Below are 25753 nucleotides of genomic sequence, written 5' to 3' on the forward strand. Positions count from 1 at the left end.
TGATTACCTCAACACGCAGTGAGTCCACAGAGCACATTGCCCTGCACAGATGTAGACAGTCATTATGTAAAAACTAAAAGGCAAAAGGAACAGACAGAAAAAAAATCTGCTATAAAAATGAAACCACAAAAAAAAAAAAAAAAAAAAAAAAAAAATGAAGCAAAGAGCTGTGCTTGCAAACCAGGTCACCTGGAACATCAGGGACACGATCATCAAAGCAAAGGAAGAGTGAAACGCTTTCCCAGTCTCTCTTCATATTTTCAACAAGGGTGACTTTTAAAATTCCCACACTCAGGCCAGGCGTAGCTCTAGGTGGAGTCGATGCCCAGCATGAGGCCCAGAACTGCTAAAAATCCACCATCACCCAGCATGGTGACCCACATCGGTAATCCCAGCACTCAAGAGGCAGAGGAAGGAGGATTGCCATGAGTTCAGGGCCAGCCTGATCTACATAATCAGCCTAGGTCATCTAGGAATATACAGTGAGATCCTGTTGCAGGATATTTGAGCACATTGTGGACCCTGAGTCTGTGTTATTTACTGGGGTGTAGCGCGCTACCTCGCCGATAAGGAGCACGCCACACTCAGGATTCTTCTGACAGCATTTATTGAACAGCTCTTCATGATGGAGAAAAGGGGAAGGACGCCGAGCTCAGAAAGCCCGCTGCTTAAATAGAGCTTTGGGAGACATGCAGATCCCTCATTGGCTCAAATCTCTCATCCAATTGTCATACTCGGTTTTCGCGCCATGCGCAGGCACATTCTCAAGTAAAGCTTCTGTGAAGAACCAGGAAGCAGAAGCCTGCGCCATCTTTTAATGGCGAATGCGGCTCCTCGCATCTCCCCCTTCCTTATTAAACTGCAACAACAATCGAGGGCTGTTAGGTTGCCGATCTAGCCCACCGTTCTACCGATAGGCGTTCAAGGCAGTTAAACAGTACGAGACCCTCCACACCTTTTATCCCGTGCAATGGGAACCTGAGCCCTGGGAAGTGTGGAGGACCACCACTAGGATACCTGGTGCAATGGGAACACGAGCCCACAGGATATCCTGTTAAGTGATGGTGTCTCATTGTTTAAGCAGATTCAACCAGGCTTGAGGGGATGTTCCCTGCTCCACGGCAAGCAATGCTTGCATGATCACCACCTTATCCTTTTGATGTTGATGTTTGAATTTACAGAGCAACCAGAGGGTAAGCAGCACTCCCCCAAAGATCATGCAGCCAAATAACCCTACCCCCACCCATTCCTTAAAGTAAGAAAAGACCGAAGAGATCCATGAGGAGAGTCCCTGGGTCAAGGGGAAATCCAAGCGAGTAGAATTGATCTGGACGATAGCAATCCGCAATCGTCGCATGGTCTCATCAAAATCAGCCGTCCAATTCTGCAATAATTAATAATAATTATCTCTACTGAGATAAGATTCTTGAAAGGTTAGCTACCCGAGTAAAATTTTCATATTGAATGAAGGTATTTATATACACAAGCAGGAGAACACAGGTGAAAACACTTTACCACATGCACCATACAGCTGAGGTCACTAAACAGCAAAACAAGCTATGTGGGATAAACAATATATTTATCAGAGTGTGCTTCAGCTGTTATAGGCTTTTGACAACCAAGTCTTTCATCAGGGTATATGGTTCCAGATAGCTGCAAAGTTGATCTAGCTGCTTTCTACTAAAGTCATCAGTTTGAACAGCATGAACCCGAGAGACAAGAGACTTAATATCTAAACCATTGATATAAAAGCAACACTCTTTAAGGCAACACACAACTTCCCCTGTTGGAGAAGTGAAAGGTCTAAGCCTTGTACCCACAAATTTTCAATAGAAGAAATTATACCAATGAAATCCTTGAATTTTGCATCAGCTTAGTAACAATTATACAGATTAAGACAGCTTAATATTAACCACCTCAGTCCCCAAGTCCAGGGAATTGGAGCGCCGACTCTTCATTAACTTCTTCAAGCTGAACATGGGCGTTGACTTTTAGAAGAGGAATGAGGGGAAGGGTAAATTGATAAGCATCTGAAGTCTGTCTTAACTGCATCCAGCTGGAAGTCCAGGGCATCAGTGAACATGCAGGTGATAAGATTTATTCTCCAAAGCTGTGTATTCTGCAATATACAAATCTCAAAACAAGGTTTAGTATCAAGATAATTATTTTGATTCTCTGAAATCTAGTGTTCTGGAGGCCTACATCTGTCATGTCTGATCCATATAATTCTGGAAGACATAACTACTACCTTAATGACCTCATCAGAAAACTCACAGAAAAACCTTTTTTTTTCCAAATTAACCTTTCCTTAAGCCAGTAACCAGAAAAACCTTTACATTGAGTTTTTATCCAGAAAAATATAATTATATAACTCAGAATCACACCCATTTTGAAAGTTAAATCAATTAACATTATCATTCTGCTTAGCTCTCTGTCTAGAGCAGCCTTCTATTTATTCCTCACATCTTTAAAGCCTTTTTCATCTGTTTTTACTCACTTATTTCTTGCCCCATTTTCGTTACTATAATATTTATTTATCTGTTTGGCTCTCTTGACTCAGAGCAGCCTGTAATTTACTCCTTGCATCTTTAAATCCTTTTTCATCTGTTTCTATTTACTTATTTCTTGCCCTGTTTTTGTTACTATGCAATCACCTTTGTTTCACTTCCGAATTCAGCCAGCTCCGTCAGTCGACTGGTTCTCCAGCGCAGGGTGTCTTCCACTGTATCCTGCTTACTGGAGTTCAAACATTGAGGCTCTGTCCAAATTAGCCTTTCCTTCTTAGTTTTCTTCTCTATCCTAGTTTTCTTTTCTATTTTATTAGCGCTCTCTCCCTTTTCTGCTTCTGATAGGCTATCTTGTTGTTAAGCCAAACAAGATCCACCATACCTTGCAGAAAAGCGTCTAGACTCTCCGCGCCGTCAGTTCTGAATCCTCTGCGAGCCAACAGGGTCCTTCGTGACTGGTCAAAACTCCAAGATGTTCGGCTTCATCCCGGGTTTCGGTTCCACTTGCATGGCATTCCCTCACCGATAAGGAGCACGCCACACTCAGGATTCTTCTGACAGCATTTATTGAACAGCTCTTCATGATGGAGAAAAGGGGAAGGACGCCAAGCTCAGAAAGCCCGCTGCTTAAATAGAGCTTTGGGAGACGTGCAGATCCCTCATTGGCTCAAATCTCTCATCCAATTGTCATACTCGGTTTTCGCGCCATGCGCAGGCGCATTCTCAAGTAAAGCTTCTGTGAAAAACCAGGAAGCAGAAGCCTGCGCCATCTTTTAATGGCGAATACGGCTCCTCACACTGGGGGAAAAAATAACCCTGTTTTTAATTGTGTGGCTCAGCCTTAGCACACACTCTTAATTGAAAACAGGATTAAACAAAGTCAGCCAGAGGTCAAGAGGTGGAGGAAGCAACCAGTTGACAGGAAGTGAACATAGGATGATTAAGAAAAAAACCATAGAGCGTAAGAGGGAGTCAGGAGGACGGATAAAGAGGCACACAGGAAGTAAAAGAGAGGGACATTGAGTTTGAAGGAGGTTCTTTAAGATGGCATGAGAGAGGAGCGTCACTGGCGGGATGTCAGCTGAGGAGGAAGGTCCGCTGCCTCTCTGGGTAGCAGGCCTCCACCTCAGCATCTGGCTCCCAAGTCTTCCTTGTTAAATCGAACAATTGAGATTTTGTTAAACAACAACACATCATCAATCTCAATAGGAAAGAAGAGAGTAGAGCCGAGGAAATGACACAGGTATGCTCTGGGCCTCTGCTCTTTTATGTACACCACAGCGGTCTGGGGACCACTCATCTTAGCTACAGAATATCAGCTAAGAAAGGGAAAGAACGCTTTGTAGAAGCTAGTTACCAGAGCATGGCTCAGAACCCAGGCCCGGTGTTATTTACAGGGCTCGTTGTCAGTTTTATCATTTGCTATTATGAAGAGCAAACCATGAAGCACTCCCAAGTGAAAGGTGCTTGATACAGCAGGCCGGGCCTTAAGAACCTGTATATTGCCTTCTGCTGACCTTTGACCTTGTCTCTTCTTCCCTTACACCTTGATGATGGCATCCAGACTCGAGCTTTTAAAAGCCATCCAAATGCTGACAACCCAAAGTGACATATCCAAAACCTTCCGAGGCTCGCTTCACCTGCAGTGCGGCAGGATGGGACCCGGTCTGTTATGTACACACACACACACACACACACACACACACAAAGAGATGTAATAAAAGCTTTTTAAAAAGCTATCTTATTAAAAAAAATAAATAAGAATCAATCCCTAAAGTTCCTGTTGGGGAGTCTGACTCGGGTGCTAAGGCAGGAAGGTGATGACTTCAAATTCAGCCTGTGAAAGATCTTGTCTCAAAGCTAAAGGAGCTTAGACTGCACCTCAGTGGTAGAGTGCTTGTCCATCGAGTCTTAGGACTTGCCTTCCCCAGAGACGGTATACTCCAGAAAATACATTCAAAATGCCAGGAATCCTTTCACAGCCTCAGCTCTACCGCTGACCACCACAGCTCTCATGACTCAGGACCGTGCTAGCTCCAGAGTCCTGTTGCCTACCATTTGATTTTCACCCTAGGGACTAGAAATGTGACTGTCTGTTTATCTCTTGAGCAAAATGGCTCAGCCTGAGTTCTAGGATTCCAGTAAGTTTCAATAGGATCCGATAGTTCTGGTTGTAAAGCTTAAAATTCTCATCCAGCTGTGCCAGTTGACGCTCAACCATGGCGCTACCGAGTGCAAGAATGAATGCGATGCAGAGATTTGACACCGTCCTGCAATAGCCTGTGGGTGATGCCAGGGTATAGCAAGCAACTCCAGAACGCTGACTGAGGGTATGGAGAGCATTTTCCCAGTGCCTTCCCCCAAGACATTCAGTATCAGTCCTTGTTCCCTTTCCCCATCCTTGAACACCTCCGCTGGGGAGATGTGAGTCACTGCTATGACTACATCATCACCACCACCACCACTATCATCATCATCACCACCACTATCATCATCATCATCACCATCACCATCATCACCATCAATTTACTTTACATCCTTATCACAGCATCCCCTCCCTTCACTCTTGCCAGTCCCTCCCTCTCCCCTCCCCTCCCTCATTCACTCCTCCTCCCCTTCTTCTGGGGGTGGGGGGGAAAGGGGAGGCCTCCCATAGATATTAACCAGCCTTGGCGTATTAGGTTGCAGTGAGACTAGGCACATCTTCTTCTACTGAGGCTAGACAAGGCAGCTCAGTTGGAGGAAAGGGATCCAAAGGCAGGCAACAGAATCAGAGACAGCCCTTGAAGACCCCCATACTCGGGAGACCCTTCCTCAAGCCTCCGGAATCGCGACCACCCAAAAATCACAAGAAACCATACCTGGATGCAATCAGCAGAGGTTTATTAGGGGAGGAGCCGGCGGTCAAAAACGACAAGCTCTTTAGCTCCAAGAGCAGGGTTTTTGGCCACGTGTGGTGGGATAAAGGGTCTTTTATAGCATGGGGTGGGGGAAGGAAGGCATTTTCGCGCGCTTACACATGATTGGTTGTTTTACAAATTTTGAACATAGCACTGGGAAGACCAAGGGAGGGGTAACCAAGAACAGTGGAACACTTCAGAGAATCTAGCCCAAATGATCTAGAGTCACTTTTTCCAGCTATAGGGCTATGGCCCCACCTAGGTGATAACATCTTTATCTGTAGTCAGGAATGCCTTCCTGCCTTGGGTGAGGCTTGGGGAATGTAATCCAGCAAGTGTCCTTCACCTGGAATGTGAAGGCCTGAAATCTTATTTTCAGTTCTGAGTTCTGTAAGGCGGAAAAATGTACACATATTTCATAAAATGGCCTTTATAATTTTTCACTCTACACCCTGCTCCTGCTGTTAGGAGTCCCACCTGAAGACCAAGCTGCACAACTGTTAGATCTGTGCAGAGGGCCTAGGTCTGTCCCATTCGTGCTCTCTGGTAGGCAGTTCAGCCTCTATGAGACACTATAGCCCAGGTTAGCTGATTCTGTAGGTTTTCTCGTGGTGTCCTTGGCCCCTCTGGCTCCTTCAATCCTTCCTCTGTCTCTCACAGGATTCCCCAAGCTCCATCTAATGTTTGGCTGTGGGTCTCTACATCAGTTCTGCCGAGTGCTGGGTGGAGTCTCTCAGATGATAGTTATGATAGACTCCTGTCTGCAAGTATAGCAAAATATCATTGGCAGTGTCGGGGGTGGGCTCCCTCTCATGGCCTGTGTCTCAAGCTGGGCCAGCTATTAGTTGGCCCTTCCCTCAAATTCTGCTCCATCTTTTATCTCTGCACATCTTGTAGGCAAAAAAATAAAAGAAAGAAAGAAAGAAAAAGAAAAAGAAAGAAAAGAAAAGAAAAAGGAAAAAAATTGTGGGTGTAAGGTTTTGTGGCTGGGTTGGTGTCCCTGTCCCTCCATTGGAAGTCTTGCCTGGTTACAGGAGATGGCAGTTCAGGATCCATATCTGCCATTGCTAGGAGTCTTAGCTAGGCCACCCTCATAGATTTTTGAGAGCTTCTTATTTATGTATTGAGAAACTCTAGGTAAAGAAGCAGGGCAGGCCCAGCTTGGTAAGCTTGGGCTGTAGCCCTGAAGGATGAGTTTGCAGAGTCAGCCTGGGGAATCTCCTGGGCTTAACTGCAAGGCTTCCTGGAGAACCAGAATCAGCAGCTTTGCTTTGTTTTACACATCCCTGGCGGTTCTGCTTAAGTCACAATGGGAACAAATGCTGAGGCCAATCTTCTCTGCCAGCATCTGGCTGAATCTAGCTGAAGAGTGTACTCTCAATATTATGCAAGCACACTCACTCTTCCCAGACTGTTTACTGAGGGTTTCCCTCCCCCTCCCCCTCCCCTCCCTTTGTGTAAAGCCTGTCTCCGCCTTTGTTAACTCTAACTACCAGTTGCCTCCTTTGCATGTCTGAGAGCACTGGCAGCTTGCCTACAAATTGCTAAGTAGTATGCAAAATAGCTAACCAAATAACTGAGTTATCCACTGATGACAAATGGCTTTTGGCTTGGTTGGTTTTTGAGACAGACTCTGAAACCTAGACTAGCCTCAAGCTGGAAGTTATTCTTCTGCCTTCATCTCCCAAGGGCTGATATTACAGGCATCACTGATAATATTAATTCACCTAATCATTTCTAGAACCCTATCAATGATAGTAGTAAAGTATTCCCAATTTACAGAAGAAGGGAAACTGAGGCATGGGACGAGCAAACCACCTTCCAATTCACACATCCAGTCAGTGGCACAGCCATACTGTGTTTAATCACACACAAGCTCAAGAACTATGTGCATAGCTGCTCCATTTTATTAAATTCCCCGCACCATCTCCTCTCTGCTTACATCTAAGGGGTAAAATTCTTGTTGGTTACTCGCTCAAGAAATAAATATATTTATTATATATATATATATATATATAACTGGAGTAGCCAGTTCCTAAAATCAGCACTTATGTGGGTATGGCACTAAAATTTGCCTGGTTTTATTTTATTTATTTATTTATTTATTTATTTACCTGTTTATTCTGTAGTGGAGATGTGCACAAACCACAGCTCACACGTGGAAGACAGGGAAAGCCCACCGGAGCCAGTTCTCTCCTCCCACTGTGTGGCTTCCTGGGGAGTGAACTCAGGTCCTCCAGCTTGAAGGCAAGGCTTTGTCCACTGAGCCATCTTGCTGGCCCTTGCCCCATTTTACAGCATTTTCTCCATATGTGCGCAGTGGCGTGTGCAAGCCCACAGACCCTCCTGCCACAGTAACTGTAACTAGAATAAGTTAGCAAAGATGTCATTTGACTCCAGGCCCAAGTGAGAATGATCACTTGACACATCACGTGGTCACATGATGGTGGCAGTTGGGACGATAGGGGGAGCCTTGTCTGGCTTTTCTTCATGTATCTGCTGTCCTTGGAAGTGATCTTCCTTGTACCCTCAGCGTTATTGTCCCACTACAGAGAGTCTTGAAGTAAGGTTTACTGTCCTACCAGGGGGTATAAGATTATAGAACTGTTACGGGGGTGAGGAGATCTTTTGAGGTCTTCCATCTCAACCCTTGTCTTGCATCAGCTCCATGAAGAGGCTGAGTCCCAGAGAAGTGAGAGGTCTCATCTAAGGTCCCCTCAAACAGGACCAAGTGGGGCCTGGGTCTTCAGGTATCCAGGGTACATGTCTAGGTCTCTCTTTTCTTACCAGCAGAACCAAGATGCAAGTTGAGACCCATCTCCACGACCAGAAATGAATGGAACTAGTTCTCATTCATGTTTCCAAGGAAATTTGTTCTATAAATCTTGTTCTCCTTTCTCATTGAATTAATTACACTGCTAGAATGGAGATGCGTGTAAATGAAGAGAAGTATTTTCTCAGTGGCTGAGTTTTTGAGTTCACTCCCCCGGAAACCACCATACAGTGGAAGGAGAGAACTGGCTCCCCCTTTCTCTGTCTCTCCTCAGTGACCTCAAGTTCAAAACCCCTTCCCATCTCCCTCATCCTTAAAGATGCCCACTGAGGGAACAGAGGTCTACCATTTCAAAAGTCTGCACAATCTAAAATCCGTCCTTATCATCAGCCCACCTCTCTGGCTCTGTAATTCAATGCTGGTTTCTTCTGTTTGCTACCCAAAATTGGTAGCACTAAGAAATCATGTTGGCTGTCCTTCTTAGCCCAGTTATGATAACCAACAGTTGCATTTTGCATGTAAAGAAAATGAGTCTTGGAGATCTAACGATTCTTAAGGATCTACCTTTTAGGGGAGGAAGCTGGGCTTGTGAATTTAGAAGGCAAACCGTCAGGGCCATCATGGTGGTACACCCCAGAGGCGAAGCTGAAGAGAAAGGATGGGCCACCTGAGCAAGGTCTAGCATGCAGGAAACCACAAGTTCCATCCTCAACATTCCCTGAACTGGATGTGGTGGTGCATGTCTGTCACCCCAGCACTAGAGAGGTGAAGACAGGGTGACCAAGGTCACCCTTGACTGCATAGTGAGCTTTACACCAACCTGGGCTACATGAGGCTGTGTCTCAAAAATTGGGGAAAAAAATGAAAAAGGGAAGCAAGCAATAGGTCTACAATCTGCCTCTTCCCCGTGTATCTGAGGCAAGACTTATGGCCACTGCAAATAATCCCAGAATCCCAGCATTCTGTCTTCCAGGTCTCCTCTGGCTTCATGAAGTGTAAACATGCCCAGCACAGGCACAGAGAGACCCTCACTAAATTATCCTTATCTTTCCCTCTGGGAGACACTCACCATGTCCCAAACTCCTAAGTGCCAACCCCATGGCCAATGGAAATCATGCCTTCTCATGCTTCCCTCAGGATCCTCACTGTGGGAGCCAAAGTCATCCACCAGGATGGTCTTCTTCAGCAGCTGGGGTAGGGTTGGTTGATGATGCTGGTGACCGCCCTATCAAGGATGGATCAAGCTTCCTTCATGAATATGAGGATGACCCTGAGTGATGGGACCCAGGCAGGATGTGTCTTCTGAAGACACCTGTAAGACACCATTCTTTGTAACACATTATTCTTTATGATTTAAACACTGCTATCAAGTCTTCCTCCACTCACTAAACCTCAAACTCAGTGGGTGAGGAAAAAAAAAAAAAAAAAAAACTCAGGACTTTATCCAAGAAGCAAAAAAAGGTTTTGTATCTATTTGTTCAAAACTTTTCTGCTCAGACAGAGGCAACCCACCGCTTTTTCATTCACCTACAGATGTTATATTGTACAGCAGATGCCTAGGATTTAGGGCATCTGTGTTAATAAGGCCTTAGATCTATTGATTGATTAATTGATTGTTAATTAATTATTATTAATGATTATTAATTATGATTAATAATCAATTATTAATTGATTATTGAGAAATAAGTTACATGCAATAAAATTCACCCATTTAAAAGCATGTAGTCCCCTAGGTTTGTGAGTCAGAGAGTAGAGTAACTGTTAGCATTAGTATGGGGAGGTTAGAGGTCAAGTGCCTTCCTCAATTGCTTTCAACCTTATTTTGTCAATACAGGAATTCTAATTTAACATGAAGCTTTTCAGTGAGGCTAAACTAGTTGGCCAATGGATTCCTCTGCATCTACCTGCCACGGTTGCTGGGGCTCTGAATTCAGGTCCTCAAGCTTATAAGCAAGAACGTTACCCACCAAGCCATCTCCCCAGCCTCTAATTTTAGAAAATTTCATCACATATAAAGAAAGTCTAAAACATTACCAGTCATTTGCTATTCTTCCCATCCCACTCTGTCTATGTCCCCCTCAGCCATGGACACAGACTAACGATTTCCTGTTTTACAGACTTGCCTACCCTGGAGCTGTCATGTAAATGGAAACAAGTTATATATTCTATTGGGCATAAGATTATCATCAGAGCCGGGCGGTGGTGGTGCACGCCTTTAATCCCAGCACTTGGGAGGCAGAGGCAGGCGGATTTCTGAGTTCGAGGCCAGCCTGGTCTACAGAGTGAGTTCCAGGACAGCCAGGGCTACACAGAGAAACCCTGTCTTGAAAAACCAAAAAAAAAGAAAAAGAAAAAAAAAAAAGATTATCATCAGAAATGCATTAGGTACCAATAGCTTTCCTTGTGTGGTCAAATAACATTGCATTGATGATATCTAACATAAGCTGTTTAACCATTTGCCAGCTAATGGGTTTTGAATATATCTAGGGTATTTTTTTATTTGGGGAAATTATAAACAACAATTAGAGAAATATACTTAAGCAGGCTTCTTTTTTAAAAAGTATTTATTTTCACTCTATGTGTATGAGTGTTTTCCTGCATATAGGTATGTATTTACACCATATTCATGCAGTACCTGCAGGGGCCAGAAGAGGGCATCAGATTCCCCTGGAAATGGAGTTACAGATTGCTGTGAATCTCAATGTAGATGCTGAGAACAAAATCTGGGTCCTTTGCAAGAGCTGCAAGTGCTCTTAACTGCTGAGTCATCTCTCCAGCCCTTAAGCAAACTTCTTTACTGGAATGTTCTCATTTCTCTTATATAAAGTCATATGAAAGAGTTTCAGTCTATGAGAGACCACATACACAAACATGATTTCTTTTTTTTTTTTTAAATATTTATTTATTTTATGCATGTGAGTACACTGTTGCTGTCATCAGACACACCAGAAGAGGGCACCGGATCCCATTACAGATGGTTGTGAGCCACCATGTGGTTGCTGGGAATTGAACTCAGGACCTCTGGAAGAACAGTCAGTGTTCTTAACCACTAAGCCATCTCTCCAGCACCACAAACATGATTTCATAACATTGCATTGACCAATGATGTCTCCACTGTCTTAGTTTATGTAAACACACTTTGTGTTTGTACTACAACAAAAATATCTTAATATTACCTTCCCCAGAACTCAGCCTATCATTAAATGATATCTGACTTTAATTAGGGTCTCCAAAGCAGATCAGGAATGTGAAGGTTGGAACGGTAAGTGTAAAGATTTTTAAAAGTACAATCTGAAGAAATTATGGCACATGGCTTTGCTCTTTTAAGCTTAGCATCCTAGAAGTTGGCCTGGATCAGAGTGGCTTCCTGTTGAAAGACAATGAAAGACCCCAAAAGGGGACCCTCACCCAAGTCCGGACCTGCACGAACTCAAGGACACACGAGAAACCATCTTGATGCAATTGCAAAGGAGGTTTAATGACGAGGGCCCTCGGGCCGGAACATATCTCACGCAGGAGATAGAGATTCCGACCTCGGACCCAGGAAACTTTGGATATTTATCGGTAGGGGTTGGGGAGACCAGGAAAATGTGGCGCGGTTACATATGATTGGTTGCACTTTCGCGCGGCTACACATGATTGGATATTTCAAACATCAGCAACTTGCAGAACTGGCAGAACTTGCAGCACCTCGGACCTTCCAGAAAGGGAGGGAGAGAGAAGTAAACACCAGATAGCCCATTACTCACTTGGGCTTGTTTGGACTTGTCTGGGCACGCCCTTGCATGCCTTTATTTTTGGTCACCCTGCCCCTGCAGGGACTTAATATTTTATTATGACTAAATTTAACAAATTGTTGGTGGTCTTTGCTGACCATGAATGTTTCAACGCTGCTTTCAAATTTTATTTTCACACTGTTTACACTGTTCAGAGTTGGGATAATGACTTCCTTCAGCTGCCCTTTGATGGGTCTGTGTGTAGGTTGAGGAATGGCTGTCAGCCTTTCTCTCATGCTCGTCTGCTGGCTCCTGAGTGGGTCCAGGCCAGTTGTTAGCATACCAGCATGGCTGGTCAATCCAGGCAGGAGTGTGATACCATAAGGTTCTTCGTGTCTGTGTCTTCCCAGCTTCTGTTAAATGTCTGAATGTTCCATCATCATGCATGTTACTAGCTATATCATGAGCTATGAGCTTCCTCCTACATTCTCCACCAAGAATGCATGGTTATCTGGGAATTGTAGCACACACCTTTAATCTCAGCTCTAGGGAGCCAGAGACCAATGGATTTCTGTGAGTTCCCGGAAGCCCCGGCTTCCAGACAGCCAGAGCTACAGAATAAGACCCTGACTTAAAAAAACTGTTCCAAATAAGGCCAGTTTGTTAGAAAGAGCAGTCAAGTTTTTCACCCTGAATTCTATCCTGAACAGAGCGTCTGTTTCCGTACCCAGGGGACAAGGGTACTATAGGGAGCAGCTCATTTTTTCCCTGAGCTAGAGTGACATATGATTCTGTCAGCAGACACAAAGGACAGGAAGGTGGGAGGTAGGAAGCAGAGTCTCTGGGGTCAAAGCATCCCAGGGGAGAACTTCCTCTGTGTAAGCAATCTGGGGAGAGACAGCTGCAACCCAGTATTCTTGGTCTGGTGCAGTTGGAGTTGAAACTCTACCCTCAGAGCAGGTGTGAGGTGGAGGGCATCAGGGGATGGAGTATGAGGTGGAGGTGAGGAGGGCAGGAGTCACAGCTACTTCTGCTGCCTCCTCAGGTAGAGAACTTAAATCTCAATGATGGGCAGGGGGAAGGCATCTGTTTGCTATTGGCTTGCCCTTCCCAGGGGTGAAATCACAGCCCTATGGGAAATGCAGTGGCAAGAGCCCCCTTGAACACTCCTACCCAGAACAGAGTATCATTCTCTAGAACTGGGGGTGGGGTACACAGAGAAAACAGTGGCTCATATGCCATAGACTCCCACTGAACCTTGCTGAGATTTAGAAAATGTTCTTGCCAGGATGATTCTCCATTTGCTGACAATTTGAGACAATTTCTGAAAATGTTGCCTGGTGTATCATTTTCTCCAGTCATATGGTTGTTCTGTTCGGGAAGGTGGGAGGGAGGGGATGCTTCAGCATTCTGCCAGTCTGGAAAGAAATCTCAATCCACACTTAAAGTGGTTGTCGGTTTTCTTTTTAAATATCCACCTTTGTGGAGCCTCTGGTTGTATTACAAACTTTTCTCACTGTTGTGACAAGGTGTCCGGCAGAGGTGACTTAAGGGAAGCAAGGTTCATTTGTGCTCAGGGTCCAGGAGGGTCCGCTCCATCATGGCAGGGCACAGCAGTGGTCATGACAGGAGGGACAAGTGATTGGGATTCCCACATCACCACAGATCAGGAAGTAGAGCAGGGGCTGCTGGAACCCACTGCCTTTCTCCTCCCCACCCCCTGGGGGTTTTTGCTCAGTCCTGGAAAGGAACTCAAGGAGGGAGGAAAGGAAAAGAAAGGGAAGGGAAGGGAAGGGAAGGGAAGGGAAGGGAAGGGAAGGGAAGGGAAGGGAAGGGAAGGAGGATGAAAGGAAGGACAGAAATTGCAATTCAGTAATTAAAAAAAAAAAAAAAGAGTATGTCCAAATAGACAATCCTGAAAAAACAAAAAACGACATGCAAATGGTAATGAGCACATAAAAAGATATTTAACAACATTAGGCCTGAAATTTTAAATAAAATAAAAAACACAATGAGATTCATCTCATAATCAATAGGTTACCAGCTCAAACACACAAACAATAACATGTGTTGGCAAATATGTGGACAAATCCTAGGAGCCTGGGATTATCCTTCATTGGTGGCATGCTTTTAAACATTCACAAGGCCCTGGGTTCAACCCCAACACCAGACCAGGCTTTTGCCAGGCAGGGTGGTCCATCCCTGTAATCCCAACTCTTGGGAGGCAGGGATCTATGTAGGTCAGAACTCCCTGAATTCCTGGTCCTCCTTCAAAAACAAAAGACAAGCAACAAGAATTCGCTCAACATTTCTGGACAGAATATAAACTAATTATGCAGCCCCTTTAGGAAACAGGCAGGCAGGCCCTCAAAAGGTTAAATACAGGACCCAGCAACTCCGCTACAAGGGTCTACATGAAGACCTTCGTTTGTTCTCACATACACTGGTACAGGAAACAACCCTACTTGAGGAGACCACCCTTGTGGTTTGGAGTGTGTCTCCCTTCCTTCTGATTGCCTTTTCCCCCTTAACCTTCATGTTTGTATATTAACACATGTGGATCAAACCCTAACTCCACTTCATTAAAACGGAAAGCATGACAGTGTTATTCACAGTAGTAGCCCAGACCTGGAAACTACGGACCAGCCATCTGCTGGTAATGACTAAAAGGTAATTGCCGCAGATCAATACAAAGGGAGCGTTGATGCACACGCTGTTAGCTATTATATGAATAGTACTTTGGACACACTATAGAAAATGAAATACACACACACACACACACACACACACACACACTACACAATTTCATCCTAAGACAAGCCCAGACCAGGCAAATCCATAGGGACAAGGAAGCTGCAGGTAACATGGGCCATGGCTTCAGCAGAGTACAGGGTTTCTTTATGAGATTCTCAAAATGTCTTAATATTGTGTGGCTCGTGCATAACTCTGAACACTCGAAGACCCTTTGCTGGGTATAGTGGCTCAGACCTGTAATACCAGCACACTAGTGGTAGGAGGATCTCCAAAAGTCAGAGGTCAACCTCAACTATATAATGAGGCCCCTGTTTCAATTAATTTATTAGTTGTAATAAAAACCATTCATTTCATATCTTAAACGGATAATGTTGTGGTATCTATCAACAAAAGTGAAGCTAAGAATGGTGGTCTCTGTGCATAGAGGGCTAAAATGGGAAGATCAGGAGTTCAAAGTCATCCTCAGATTTGGGGGTCAACCTGGGCTACATAAGTCCATATGTCAAAACAACAGACAAAAATCGAAAAAGCTTTCGTGGTTTTTTTTTTTTTTTTTTTTTTTTTTTTTGATTGTTTTTAATTGTGGAACGAAAGTGTGCAAGGGAGGTGGGGGCAGAAAGAGCTAGAGTAGTAGAGAGGGAATCTGGAGGGAGCGAGGGAAGGGGGGAAGGAGAGAGGGAGAGAGGAAAGGAGGGAGGGAGGGAGGGCTGCATCCTTGTTTCAGCAAGGAACAGGATCCAAGCAGATTGCTGAGGAAAAGCCAGAGCAGAAAGCATCCTGCTGAGTGAGATGGCAGGATGCTTGCTCTGCTCTAGGGGCCTCATCAGGAAGAGGATTAGCCCCATTGTATAGGAATCCTCATGGATCTCTTCCTGTGTGGCCTCACCCTCTCTCCAACCAGCTAGCAGTATTTGAATTAGTCCTTTATCTTCTCTGATATGCCATCATCAAATGAATTAAAACCAAGAACCTGCGAGGCATGACTGCAATCTCACACTCAGAAAGCAGAGGCCAGAAGGTCTCTAGTTTGAGGCCAGCCCAGGCTACATGGCAAGAACATACTTCAAAACAACAAAAACAAACCAAATAAATCAATAAAAAATACTGTTCATCTCCTTCCACACAGTCCTGCTCTGCTCTGCTCTGCTCTCCGCTCTCCGCTCTCCGCTCTCCGCTCTCCGCTCTCCGCTCTCCGCGCTCTGCTCTGCTCCCCTCACCCTTCTGTCTATCCTTTCATTTGTGTGGCTTCCGAAGTTCATAAACCAAATCACACGGAGGTCCAGCGCACCAGGCATCACGGGCATCAGGGATGTTATGGTTATCGGGCCACTGGTTGCTGAGAAGCACGTTGTAACAAACTCCAGGAACAAGTTCTGGGCCTCTCTCTGATCAACCTCTGAGAGCCTCTTGCTCCATTGCTGGAAGATCTTCGAGTTTGGGAAGGGTTTCCTGGGTGCCAACCTGGCTTTCACTCTCTTCCAACTAGGGCAGACTAGAGCGGACAGAATTCAGCGTTTCCCCATTTTAGTGTGTGTCCCGTGTGGCCTTGTTGCTTCACAGTCAATTTCATACTTTTTTTTTGCAAATAAAGATGATGGAGGCGGTGTGAAAACATATGAGCCAATCCTTAGAAAGCTACTTTCCATCCTAACTTCCCCCAGATCATTTTCTCTCTGCTATAGTTTGCATCTTAAATGTCACCGTAAGGGGCTTGGGTTCTAAGACTTAGTCCTCTTCTGGATGCCATTTCTGAGAGCGTGGAGTCTTGGAGAAAGGGTCCCCGTTGGGAGTTCCAATCCCATGAGGGTTGTCCTTCAAAGGTAACACTGGGGACCTGGCCGGTGCTTTTGCTTCTCATTTCCACGCAGTGATCAGCACCCTCCACTGGCACCACAAGGTAGTATACTGCCTCATCTCAAGGTCAAAGAAATAGGGCCAACCAATACTGCCATGAGCTATACTTCCAAAGTGTTGAGCGCATATAAACTTTCCTTTTTATAAACGGATCAGCTCAGGAATCGGTTACACTGCGGAACACTGACTAGCACACTCTCCAACCTTCAGGCCTTACAAGCTCAAAAGGACAATGAATACAAAAGTTTCCCCCAAATGATGTAACAACAAAAGAAGGGATCTATAAACACTAGGAAGAAAAAAATGGACACATAGGAAGTGAACATGTGAGCCAGTAAGAAAGGCCTCTCTTCCCTTGTATAACTTTTCTAAGTTAACTTTGATGTACTGTGAGATGAAGGCAGGAAAATCAGGTGTTCAAGGTCATCTTTAGCCACATAATGAGTTCAAGGCCTGCCTGAACTAGATGAGCCCATGCCTTAAAATAGATACAGATAGATAGACAGACAGACAAATAAATAAGTAGATAATAAATAAATAATATTTAAAATAGATATTTTTGATATAGGGAGTGAGTTTCATGTAAGTTTCAGTCCCTTCAGCAAAAGAAGCATGTGTTAGGAAAGTTACAAGGGCAAGAGCACACACACACAATTTTATGAAGAGCAAATGACCGGTCAGTGAAGGTCAGAATTCCACCACAGAGACTGGGATAAACATGAGATGTTCTTTCTTCATATTCAATTATAATCCAAAATCATCACCACAACCATCACCATTATCTCTGTTTTAGCTGCTCTTCTATTGCTGTGATAAAAAAAAAAAATTACGAAGGCAGCTTATGGTTTCAGAGTATCAGGGTCTGATGTCAGAGCAAAACAACAACAACAACAACCAAGGGCTTGTATCCCGACCCACAATCATGAGACAGAGGCAAAGCACTGGGAATCCCAGAAGTCTTTTGAAACCTCAACACCCAACCCCAGAGACACAGCTCCTCCCACAAAGTCACAGCCCCCAATCCTTCCCAAACAGTTCCCACAACTGGTAGCAAGATATTCAAAATCCTATGGGAGCCATTATCATTCAAAGTGTTATAATCACCACCACCATCATCCCTATATGTCACAACCATAAGGGAATAATTTGTAGTGATTGATAGGTTAATTATGGTCCCTCTGGTCCATAGATTAGACCACCACAGGCAATCGGAGAGAGTGTGTGAGAGGATTTGTATTGTAGTTTAAGAGAATAAGTCCATTACTCACTAGCTAGAGAAACTAAAGCAATTTAGTTTACCCCCTCTGAACTTTATTCTTCTTATCTACAAAATGCGAGTTTTATAACACTGACTGGGATTTGGATATAGCTCAGTGGTTTGTGTTTGCCTAGCATGGGTTTGAGCCCTAGTGCTACAACAAACAGGCAGACAAGCTAGGCACAGTGAGTGTTTCCCTGAATCCTGGCACTCATGAGACTGAAGCAGCATGATTGCCACAAGTTCAGGGATATCTCGGACTAAACAGTGAAACTTTGTTTTCAAAAAGTGAAACAAATCAACCATTTCATCTGGGGTGTGGTTATGAGGTGGGAAGCAACCTTGTAAAAGGTTCAGCACATTCAGGAAACATAAGATATTGTTATCACTGTTTTTTTTTTTTTTTTTTAATGCTCGCTAGGGCTGGGTACCTCAGTGATGGCGGCTCGCTTGTCCTGCACCAGGCTTTGGGTTCCATCCCCACTAATGAAACAACTGAAAATTAAAAATAGACTGATAATAATGGAAGGTGGGGAAGGTTCAATATGACTTAAGAAGGTGGGGAAGGTTCAATATGACTTAAGATTCCTGCACTCTCTAAATAGGAGACCTAAATACTATCATGGGCCACTTACAGCCCAAATAACGGGGCTTTTTTTTTTTTTTTAAATACTGTATTAAGGTATCTGTTATAGAATCTACACTGTGCAAGATCTCCTTAAGCATTTCTAAGAGTCCCTAAAGGTATCTCAGAGTTAGCCCATATAGGTTCCATGCAGCATCATAGATTCTGAATCTGCCCACATCTCCACATGAAAGGTCTGTCCACCAAGCACTGTGTCATCATAGCATGGCCTCTTGGTCCTGTAGAAGACCTGGGCCTGATGCTTCTGGATTGTACTCAATGGATTCTTTGGGGTTTTGCCTTTTGACATGGAACATAAGGTAGCCTGGGCTGGCCTTGATCTTGATATGCAGTAGAAGCTGATCTTGAGTTACATCTGCATCTACTTTTCTAGGGCTGGGATTATAGGTGTGAGCCACCATTCCCAGCTCTGAAGGTTTGTGTTTTGTATTTTGTTTGGGGTTTTCATTTCATTTAGACTTTACAGCTGCCTTGGAACTCACCTTGTTGCCCAAGCTGGCCTCAACCTTCTGACAGTCCCCTTGCCTCAGTCTCCCAAGTCCTAAGGTCATTTCCATTTTAATAATGCTTCTTTGTGCTGTGGTTTGGGGTTTAGTGCAGATAGCCTGCAGTCAGTTTTCCTGTATCCCAGACATAACTTTCCTGTTTGTCTGGATTAGTTGTAGGTAAGTATCATAGTGGTGAATTCTGTGTATGACACAGACTCGGTGTTTTGATGGTAGCATCATCCAGGAGAAGTGACACCAGACAGTACAACCCAAGAAGACAACTAAGGTAAGCATGATTGCCGATAAGAGAATTTCCAGGTTCAGCTCAGCTTAAGGATGCCTCCCTCCCACAAAAGCCAAGGGACTCAGCCACATCCTTCTACCACGGCAACAAAAGAGAAAGAATCTTTGTTCAGAACTGGATTGTATCCTAACCAGATGTATCTGTAGACACTGTGCAAACTAAGGAATGCAATGGCGAACTCAGTATGGTTGCTATGCATTTAACCTTGGAAAGAGGCAAAGTCAGAGAACTCTGCAAATAATGTATCAGTGCTGAGTGACTGTCAGGGGAGAAACTGGCACAAGAGAAGCATTCTCCTGGACGTCAGATCAGTATAGACTACAGAATAAGGCAACAGAAGAGAACTAAAAGGTGGGTTTTCACACATTTGTCTCTTCTGTTCTTGTTGAGTATGCTGGTTGGGGGGTTCATGGGAAACTACCACCATCTGAGCTGCTCCAGCTCGTGCATCTGTTTATGATCATGTGACTCACTTTTATAAGCCTTCGAACTCAGTCCTAGGGTGTGACTGGATCGGTGAGTGGTAACGTGAAAGATTGCCTTGCCTACCACCGGTCAGTGGACAGCTTAGCGTCCATATCATTCCAGTGAGACTTTAAATAATTTAAGGAGAATCTGTGAGTCTTTGTGAACATGAACACGGAATGGTGCACTTAGAACAAGACACTGTAGGCTTTCAGGCAGATGAAGGCTAGACCGATGGGTTAGAGAGAAGGCTATCCCCTCGCTATATCAAATTGAATCAGTGAGCACTTAGGAAGAATCAATGCTCTACTTGTTTTTTTTCTTTTTTTAATGATCTGGAGTCGTCTTCTGCTTCCAGCTATAGTTGAACACCCGAGACTAGATGGTCCTCCTCCCAAAGGCATCTGCAGAGCTACACAAAATAGATAACTGTTTTCAGGGAAGCAAAGGCATAGGATCTCTGAGAGGTAGGAAACAGAGTGCGCTGTCATTTCCCGGGAGTGGGGGGGGGGGGCAGGATTCTACAGTCATGGCTTAGGATGGCAAGTCCCGAGTGGGGTAAGGGAGGGAGGGAAAGAAGGGGAAGGGGAGAGGAGGAGGGGAGAGAAGGAGGGGGGAGACCCACTGAGCAGAGGCATCAAGGAGTAATGTTTGTGAGCTGCTGAAACATAGCTTGCAGCAGAGGGTACCAAAGTGAAAAGAGCTGCATAGAAGGAAGGGGCCCAGGAGTCTGCGCGGATCCTTCCAGATTCCTGGTCAACTGGCAGGCCGAGCGTGTCCTGGGAGAAACTACACAGTGTAGCTTAGAGTAAGCACTACAGGGTTGAAAGAAAATGGCAACAGTAGAGGTCTCAGAGCCCCTGATTTGGGATGTTCAGCACACACATCTGTCCAGCTCCTCTGGCAGTGCTGTTGTCTCATGTGTTTCAATGCTGTGTTATTAGGCACACGTATGCTGAGTTTGCTGTGTCTTCCTAAAGTATGGACTCTTTGAGGAATATTATGTTACAGGACACAGATTCATGACCTCAGGTTCCTGTATTCTAGGAAACAAAAATTAGGAAACAGAAACTAGGGAAAGAAATGGATTTATTTGCAGTTTGATCAAACAAGGGGGAAAGAATCTAATTTCTCTCTCCTGTGCTTTGTTAGTCTTACAACTCTAGGAATCCATGAGCTAAAGGCCAGAAGATTGGTAGGTTTGGTTGTGAGATCAGTTCACTGACTTTGTGGGGAAGGTGACTGGCCTTAAGTTGTCTCCAACGTCTCTGTTCTCAGTCTGGAAAGTCTGTTATATTCTATAATGCTGTTAATTCTATTTATGCTGTCATAGATGTTTACTTAAATCTACGCTTGAGAAAAATGGGGTAGACGTTCCATCTTAAAGAGGCCCCCACTCCATCCTCCAATTTACAAAGGAGAGAGCCAAAGGGACCTTGTGGGTCATGGGAGAGGATGGGCCATCTGTTTATCTGCACGCCTAGCAGAGCTGTCTACCAATCCGTTCTTTGATATGTGAGTGTAGGGCAGAAACCTTATGAAAAAATTTCCTCAGCACCCAGCTTCAGGCTCCAATTCCTGTCTACCTGTTCAGTATACAATAGTCTGGTAGCAAGAGGCGGGAATGTGTGCACCTCTTTAGCACCGAGAGTAGCTGGCTTCTCTGCCGGGCCGAGGCGCCAGCCCATTTTCCCCCAACACGACACCAGCTAACAGTAGCAGTGTAAAGTACAAAGCTAAGATCTCCACATGTGGCTGTGGTGGTAAATGCCTGTAATCCAGCTAATTGGAAGGCTGAGGCAGGAGAATGGCAAGTTTGAGGTTACACACCTGAGCCATTCAGGCCTAAAGCCTGATTTGTGGCTATTTTAACATTCTTTTTTTTTTTTTTTTTTTTTTTTAAATTTTCTCTATAGAAGAGCTATCCGTCTATTGGTAACCTTCACGACAAATATACATTGTGCTAGAATTTTTGATTCTTAGCTGGTGAAAGGCTCCCAAGAGATTCTAGATGGCTTCTGTCCATTCCTATGACCCCTTAATCTTCTGTCTATCCTGCCTCAAAATGATGGCAGCAATAAGAACCTCTGGGCCACCTTGCAGACTCAGAGCTGTTACTGTTATTCAAAGAACCAAAGAGGTGCACAGACTACAAAGTTGCAAGGAGGCTCATTCAAAAGAAAGTTCTACTAACAAAGGGCATACAGAGCAGACACACTCAAGCCAGCAGGCAGCTCCCTGAGCTAGAGCACTCAAGGGTAGTGGTCATTGTTTGGGGCTGGTGCAGGAGGAAGAGTTTGTTGCTAAGGGGTATCCTGCACATGATTGACAGGCATGGATGATGGAAGCATCTGCTCGGCTCACTGTACATATCCCTTCTCCTCATGCATCAGATTTTAATTATATGCCCATCCAATTATGCATAGGCATAAGGCGGCAGAGAGGTTTTGTTTGTTTGTTTGTTTTTCGAGACAGGGTTTCTTTGTATAGCCCTGGCTGTCCTGGAACTCACTCTGTAGACCAGGCTGGCCTCAAACTCAGAAATCCGCCTGCCTCTGCCTCCCAAGTACTGGGATTAAAGGCGTGTGCCACCACTGCCCGGCCAGAGAGGGGTTTCAACTTGAAAGTTTACCCATCAGATACAATTCGACTTACTGAGCTTGCACCCAAACTAGTTCCAGTCTCCTCTCCCGAGTTCTTAGATATATTCTGAAAAAGTCTTAATGGAGAGTGGCCCATAAAAGGACTTACCAAGGGAGTATCAGGGAGCTCTGTTTGAAGCAGGGTGTGTGTGGGTCTTTGTGACACTTGATGCAGGGTCCTTGGCTGCTAGGTGCACTGTCAGATGCAAAGCCCAAGCCAAGAGGAATCCTAGGTTTGTTAAGTTTTCTTTACACCTGCCTGCCTGCGTGCTAAACACTGGTCAATTAAATGACTCTTTGACCAGGCTTGCTTCAGTATGCACGCCTATTGACCCTTGCCTAAATCCTGTTCATACTTAAGTTCACACAAATACCTGAAAGATGACATGGGGGTACTAGAACCCTTTATCTCTTCTTCTTTATGTAACCATGTGGATGAGATCTCTGTCTCTCGACTTTAACTGGCTTAACCATGTGTGTTGAGCCTGGCCTGTTGGAGCCCAGCCTTTCTTTCACCCTAGAACTCTGGTTACACTTCCTTCAAATTTCTTAGCTCTGCTTCCACTCCATTCCCGCTCCAGCCTCGAGCATGAACTAGTCACCCTTGCGGCCATTCAGATCCTTAGAGATGACAATGTGACTACTCTAATTTGTGGTAAGGTGTTAATGGATCCTCAACTCTTATTTCTATAGCTTCAGTTGCCATCTCAGAGAATTATTATACCAAAGGTACCCCCATGATACCAACTTTAAATAGCCATTGCTTAAGAAGACAAGGCAAGTGTCACAAAGACCCTTCGCCCTCACCTCTTCTAACTTCCCACCCAGTCCCAGAGAGAGGATGCTTCAGGTTGGCAAGCCAGAATGAAGAGAAATGAAAATGCAGGGAGTCAGCCAATCACATGCCCTTCCTTTACCTGCTGGAGTTCAGAGAGGGGGTTCAAGGCTACCAAGCTGGGCATGATTACAGGAGCTGGGCGTCTTAATTATCAAACTGAACCCATTATAAATGTGAAGTTTTATTATAGAATTTAAATAATCACACCCAATCCTAGCTAAAGGACTGATAAGCAGTTACAATTTAAATTCTTATTAAACAGGGCCAGGAAAATTGAGGATTAGATAGAGTTTTCATCCGTGAACTGAGAACAAAATTTAACTTCATTGAAAACAAGGGAAAATTACATATATTTGTAGATAACCCAAGGCAGGAAGATCACTGAGTGCCAGGCCAGCTTAGGCAATGTACCGAGACTATCCCAATCAACCAACTAACCAATCAGAAAGGCAATAAGCTCTCATGCAAGCAAGGGTTTGGGTATAGCCTGGGTCTCATAGTTGGCAGAATACAATTTGACCAAAACCTCAGGAAACTTCCTTTTTCCGATCAGGTCAGTGGCCATCTGCAGTCCAGGAGAAAGTGCAGCTGACCCATGGACCTGTCAGAAATCCAATGCATCTGTGATTTCTTGGCTCCCCATGATGTGCCCCCAAACCAATGCTACTTCATTTTTATTTGCTTCTTTGAGCCATTTCAATACAAGGAAAGAATCTTGCCGGCTCTCCTACAGATTTTCAACAAAACCAACTTGCAGACCTTGTTCCCATGTACTTACATTCTGTATAGAGGTTTTAAAGGAAGGTAGAGCAATAAAAAATAAAATAAAATAAACTCAGCCGGTGAGGATGTAGCTCAGTGGGTACAGTGTTTGCCTGGCATGCGCAAAGCTCTGGGATTGATAGCCACAACCACATACACTGCATATGGTGGCACATACCTGTAATCCCAGCACTCAAGAGGTAGAAGCCTCGAGGATCAGAAGCCCAAGGTCATATTGAGTTAAATACTTATTGGATGCAGGGCCAGCCTGGAATAGTCATGACCCTATCCATAAATGAATAAAGCCTTACCTTGTATCCCCGAGGGATTTTGTTCGATGTGTTTTTCTTCCATCTGCACACTAGATTCTGTCCCTCCTGCTCTTTCCAGGACCAGATGGCTGGCAGTCCCTTTTCTCTGCCACTACTGGTACTGGTCACATTGATGGACTTAACATTTTCCCTCCCCCAACCAAGATGGTCATAAGCCTTCACATTCCCCTCAGCCTAAGCCAACCGTAATAACCTCCCAAATCCCCTTTGGAAAATCAGCAATTACTAACTCCCTTTCTGCCCCTTTGAGAAGACAGAATTCTCCTCTCTGCCTCCTGCCAGTTTTACAAGGGAGTAGAACCTGGGAGCCATCTTTTAAGTGTTATCCTCAAAGGAGACAAAAGCCCTCCCCTGGCTTCTGATGGTGGGGAAGATACTCCCAGATGCAGACAAACACTTTCCTGCCACACAAACAGATCTGTTTGTCCTTTGAACAAGCATGGATATAGCCCTGCACACAACCCAGGAGGCCTCACACACTTGAACGTTTTCCTCCCAGCCCACCCCAACCTTCCGCTTTAGTGGTGTGGAGTCCAGACTTCGCTCCGCTCTTTCCTTTACCAAACAGTCCCCTTTCCTCTCCTGCAGCATCTTTCCAGGTAAAAGCCTTGGCTTACTCTGTCTGGACTTGTTTCTCTTAAATGCCCTCCACCTTCCTAACCGACAACTCTCATTCTCTTGGACCTCTTCCTTTGCAGGGAAGGGTTCCTCAAATACACGTCATGTTCCACCACGCCCCCTGAGCACTCCATAGCCTTCTAGGATGTAAACCTGACAGGCTTTGTCCATGGGTCCTTCACTTACTTTCCCCTGGAACAAGCCACTGGTTTTACAGTGAGATAGTCTTTCTCTCTCTCTTTCTCTCTCTCTCTCTCTTTCAGAAACAGCAGCTGTCAGTTTATTCTTGTAGTTCTGCTGATGGGACCTAAGCTTTGCACAACTAGGTAAGAACTCCACCACCCCAAACCCTTCACATTTTATGTCTAAGTGTTGTGTTGAGTCACCACGTGGGTGCTGGAGCGTGAGCCAGGGTCCTCTTCACGGGCAGCATGCACTTGTAACCACTAAGCCATCTCTCTCCATCACCATCCCAGCTCCTTTTAAATGTTAGCTTAAAATGGGGTCTCAATCAGTTGCCCAAGCTGGTGCTGAGCTTGAGCTCTCCCTGCGTCAGCCTCCCAGGGCCTGAAGTATCACACCCGGCGGGCAGTGCCTGCTTTGTTAAGTCAGGAAACAACTGTAAGGAGAGTACTCACTACTGAAGCTCACACTGACCTAAGGCTTCTCTGCTCAAGGTTTAGAGTGCACCAATATATGGGTGTAACAGAAATGTGTAGAAGGCATTTAGACATCATGAGCACTTAACATAAAACAGTAGTAGGTTCCCCACGAGGGCCTCTGAGCCACCCATGAACTTCTGAACAGGTTAGGCATGAATCCTGTCCTGCAGACTAGGCCTCAAACCCAACTAGAAACTAGTTGGTTACCACCTTAACAGTCATGCCACTATTGGA

The 25753-nt window shown here is 44.8% G+C and overlaps 1 long non-coding RNA gene across 1 annotated transcript; it reads right to left on the reverse strand.

The window, feature by feature from the left end:
* Positions 1-600: 600 nt before the first annotated feature.
* Positions 601-24367, reverse strand: LOC143443541 (uncharacterized). Its single transcript, XR_013112630.1, has 3 exons — positions 24219-24367; positions 1917-3084; positions 601-1384 (listed from the first exon to the last, which is right to left on the reverse strand). It is a non-coding gene; the product is annotated as an uncharacterized LOC143443541 (long non-coding RNA).
* Between the last annotated feature and the right edge of the window lie 1386 nt (positions 24368-25753).

This window comes from Arvicanthis niloticus, chromosome 9 (genome assembly GCF_011762505.2).
Source record: "Arvicanthis niloticus isolate mArvNil1 chromosome 9, mArvNil1.pat.X, whole genome shotgun sequence".
NCBI lineage: Eukaryota > Metazoa > Chordata > Mammalia > Rodentia > Muridae > Arvicanthis > Arvicanthis niloticus.